This window comes from Cyprinodon variegatus, unplaced genomic scaffold, assembly GCF_000732505.1.
Source record: "Cyprinodon variegatus isolate N-32 unplaced genomic scaffold, C_variegatus-1.0 Scaffold998, whole genome shotgun sequence".
Taxonomy (NCBI): Eukaryota; Metazoa; Chordata; class Actinopteri; order Cyprinodontiformes; family Cyprinodontidae; genus Cyprinodon; species Cyprinodon variegatus.
In genome coordinates this window covers 50,704-55,488 of record NW_015151451.1, presented here as the reverse complement: position 1 = coordinate 55,488, position 4,785 = coordinate 50,704, and the positions used below count along the sequence as shown (strand labels likewise).

Below are 4,785 nucleotides of genomic sequence, written 5' to 3'. Positions count from 1 at the left end.
CTAAAAACATAAAAGAAAGCTAAACTACATTGTATAAAAAATATTTACGACTTTTCTGGAAGAAATGTATAAGTTTTACTTTCTCTCCATTGTACTGCGTGATGTCAACATCGGACATGCTAAGAGCAGTCACAGTAACATTTGAAAAGCTATTTAAGTTTTTTTTTCCGTTTTTAGAATGTGCAATATTTATGCAAATACAAAAATATTTAAAAGGAACCCCTGTTAGAAAAAGACAAAAGAGTAAGAACGTTTTTAAAAAAAGTATTACCTAACCGGAAGTTATTCTGTTCGCGCATGCGCAGGACGGATCGGGTAGTGACAATGACATCATCACACTGGGTTAGTGCTGATGATGTCACCATTGCAACAGAAATCAGGAAAGTAAACAATGGAGTGCAACATGGTAGGAAGCCAGGGTGTAGTCAGTGTGCTTTATTGTTTCTCTCTATTATCTGTCTGAATCCCTCTAACCAGAGCTGCTGCATGTTTATCGAATATAAACACAGTTGTTTCTGCTTGTTAGATCAGAAGCGATTGGCACGGTGTGTTGACGTCCGTACGTTGTGTTCAATGGAATCACGTAATTTAGTGGGTCAACCCGGCTCCGTTGTTCCCACAGCATGGCGATCAGACCTGGGTAGACACGTATCAGTGAGCTGTTCCCACTGCCAGTAAAAACTGATTGTTCCCGCGTTTAAACACATTTTTCCTCCAGTGGGAAAGGGGTATTAGATGCTCAAAGGTAGACTGACCACAGACTTTGACTGCCATCTTGCAGAAATCCCACACCGATAACAAGAAGTCCAGCGGTTAGTGTATTTTGATCAGTTCGTACATATCCTGGCTGACTGCTTTGGTAGGCTGGATCTTTCCTGGACGGGCTGGCCACCAGCGGCAGACCAAACACCTTTCAATAATTGTCTCATCCAGCTGCAGCAGCTGTTCATGATGCTCAAAGGCACAGCAGCTCAGAAACTCTTCTTGAGTGGATTTTGACAACATTTTTGAGAATCTTGTTCATCTTCTTGCCTGTTTCCCTCAAGCTCACACTTTGTACTCTTTAGCTTCAAGATACAAGTCTCCTTGCTGGTTTCACCACGTATCCCAGACTTCTCTAATGAGAAATCTCCTACCTTCGCACAGTTCCAGTCGACCTTTGCTGCCATCTCCATCTACCTGCTTCAAACTATTCAGGAAAGAAACTTCTCCCATGATCATCCTCTCTCATGTAGAAAGCAGCTCAATTCTATGCCATTATGAACTTACCACTCTTGCCCTTTGTCTTAAACTAATTATGACCTGCTTCCTTTTATTCCATTTCAGCTTTCCCTCTGAAACCGATCCGTGCCGAGCTTGGTTCTTCCGACCGTTAACACATCCAGCTCACATGGTTCCTCGCCTCCTATCGATACTACAGCTCTCAAGGCGGGAATTACGCAAAGAAAAATGAGGACGCCATAACATTAAGAAACTTATGTTCCTGGATTTTCAATGAGAGTCGCTCTAATGATGCCATTTATAGTTAACAGGCTTGTAAGAGCTCCGTGTTGTGAACAGATCTGTGATCGGTTCGTACATATCCTGGCTGACTGCTTTGGTAGGCTGGATCTTTCCTGGACGGGCTGGCCACCAGCGAATTGCAAAGCCGGACACGCCAGAAAACCCGCAAAATTAGTCATGTGACTGTAAATAGGAGATGATGCGGTCTGCTCAGAGAACCGAGCCACAGATGAACTGTGCTGAGCCCTACTGTTGAACTAGCACCAGATTTAGCGCGGTTTGGTTGAGTCTGGCGCGGTCCAGTTCAGTTGCCCCATCTCGGTTACCGTGTCTAGTGAAAATGGGGCATTTGTTTTGTTAATAAATGTTTTCATTTGTCAGACTTTAGGAGTCCTGTATCTGATTGTCCACCCTACCTCCTAAATCACTATGTAGAGCAGGGACTATATAGTGGACTTTACAGTAAACTCGGTTAAAGGACCGTTCGGACAGATGATCACTTCTTTACGCTCTTCGTTGGTCACCTAAGTGCAGGTAACCACACGGTGCACGTGCATCTTTGCTATTTGTCACAACAAACTTTACAAACATTAGAAGATATTGAACCTCTTAGCTTCACCATCGCTGTGTCTCCATATCCAGACAGTTTCTTGTGCTGAAACTGCAGTCAGAGCTGCTTAAAAAGCCACATTAAGAGTTTCCCTCTCGTTTTATTCAAGTGTTCTACACATCATCTGCTGACGTAATAACTGGCATCTGCTGTGCACTTAAAGCATAATATCCATCTCTGCTGAGCTGTGGGTAAACAGTTCACACTTAGGTCAGAGACAGGCCAAATTTTAAAGGTAATGGGAGCGACCATACAAAAGGATCTAAGAGCTGCAGTGTCAGCATTAGAATACTGTAGGAAGGTAAGGTAATCAGAGTAAGAGCAAAGTATGAGGGTAAAGCAAAAAAACAGTGGAACCTCATTGGGGTCCACCAGCCAGGAGCCCACATTTAGCATCGATGCAGGACCACAGACCAGCCACAGACACAGACCAATGCAGGGCCCCACAGTGCCCCCGCCTCGCCCATTCACTTATGATAGGAGGTTTTACTCAATGTGAATCTTCCCCGGTGCTCACAGGTCTCTGCCTGCCCCACTTCACCAACAGATGAGCCAGTCTGCAGCCAAACATCTCCTCATGTGTCACCTATCTGCTGGTGCAACTTTGAGCTGATAATTACCGGTTTCCATCGCCCAATGTATTTATTACACTTGATCAGAGCAAACCTCTGGGATTAGCCTCTGGCTTCTAGTGCAGGAGACACAAATCGTCTAAACAGTTGTCCTAATTACTGTTATCAATGTGATCATTTTCTGGTTCTAACGTCTTATCTGTGATGAGATTTCACATTCTCATGTGCAACTGAAGATGGTTTGATTAAATAACTTGCTGTCTAACTAACAGGCTATATTAGAATTTGTTAGTCATCTCAACAAAAAAAAAAACAATCAACCAGCTAAAGAGAAATCTTACCAGCTAGAAGTACGAGGATTATCATACTGGATTCCTGGAACAGATAATAAAGACTTGTGAAAAAAGCAAGTAAAGGAAGTTTTGATGTATTTGGTAGATGTGGAGCTCACCTGGAAACTCGATCCCTGTAGGGTTAGTTTCTGTCCGTGTTGAACAATGCGCTGCTTTCTGACTGTTTTATACGCTGGCTCACCTGGGCAGGGTGAGACACAGTGTGTCAGAGTCCCACCCTTGACAACCGTTCCCTGCAGTCATGAATCAACACAGACACACGGAGTAAAAAAAAAAAACCCCACAAAGACGCAAGGAACGAAAACATGTCTGAACTGAGCATCACACATCACAGAGCAAAAGGACCTCGCCCAAAATACCTGCAGGAATGTAACTTTCCCCTCAGATTCCTGTCTTTGTTGGCTTTAAGTACAATTTTTTACTAATTTTATTTTTATATTCTGACTTTTCCTCATCCTTCATGTTGATAACTCAAACACTTCAGAGGAATACCAGACACCAAGTATATTTGGCATAAGTCATTTGGCTGGATATCTGTTATCAAACACTTCTAATTCAGTCAGAAAAATCTGCACGGAGCTCAATGCGAAGGAAATATACTTTTATAGTTTTATTGTTTCCAACTTCACACTGTTCCTGAAAGCAAGCCTCACGTTGACAGATCTCATGGTAAATTTTAAACAAACACCATTTTGATTTAGTTTTTTGGCAAAGCCTCTTTTTAATTTGCTGCCCTTATATTACAATATTGCAGCATTACAACATTTGGTGTGTTTTATTCCATCACGGCAAAGCTTAGCAGCATTGCACAGAAACATATTACTCATGCTGCAAGCAATGTTTCCTCAGCCCGTCAGCTGGTTTATTAACTCAACTGATCATCACTCAGGGTAGAAAGACTGTGGCCTGAGGGTATGTTCAGCACGCACACCGTTTTTCTGTTTTACCTTTTACAGACACGCTGAGTAAGACACAGTACAGGGTGTGACTCCTGACTCAACACAGACACACAGAAGTCCATGTATTTCTATCTACAAAGACACTTTGCATTGACTTCCATTCATTTCTATGGTCTAACCTTGATGCTAACCATAAACCGCTAACCCAAAAACAATATGCAAAAAAGTGAGGGCCAGAAAATGTCCTTTTTATCCAGTATTGACCTTTCATTGTGGGTTAAAATATGATTTGGAATTAATAAAGTATCTTTTTTTAATTGAATTGAAAAACACAAACTCAATTCAATTCAGAAATACTTTATGACTCCCAAAAAAATGTAATTAATCCAACAGGGAAACTAAATAATTAATGAGTAGTTTTTTAACCAGGTGTTGTTGATGCTGTAGGCAGGAAGGATCTTCTGCAGCAGTCTGTCTTGCACCCGCTCTGGGGAAGCCTCTGACTGAAGAAACTCTGTTGTTGTTCAACAGTCTGATGAAGAGGATGCTCACTGTTTTCCACAATGTTCTTCACTTTATGAACAATCCATCTTTGTGAAATAAAATTTAAGTTTACACAGATAGAGGTAGCCTTAACTTAACCAATAGTGCAAATCGATTAACAGAATAAATCCATCATGGTGTCTGTGGGCAACATGGTTCTCTATGATACGCCTAAATAAGCTTGTTGGTTTTATTCTTTTTCTTTTCTTTTAAACTAGTCATTTAATCTACCTCCTGTTTATGTTCTAATAGCGTGTAGTTTTGCATAGATGTTAGATTTCTGTAATTCTGAATTATTGGAATAA

At 41.4% G+C, this 4,785-nt stretch overlaps 1 long non-coding RNA gene across 1 annotated transcript in view; it reads right to left on the bottom strand.

Annotated features, from left to right (window-relative positions):
- The window catches only part of LOC107100670, a 5,132-nt gene extending 1,881 nt beyond the window's left edge, over window positions 1-3,251 (bottom strand). Inside the window, exons 1-2 of the long non-coding RNA XR_001482031.1 lie at window positions 3,137-3,251; window positions 3,027-3,060 (exon numbers count right to left, since the gene is read on the bottom strand). This is a non-coding gene — a long non-coding RNA (uncharacterized LOC107100670). The remainder of the gene's footprint in view (window positions 1-3,026; window positions 3,061-3,136) is intronic.
- Window positions 3,252-4,785: the final 1,534 nt, after the last annotated feature.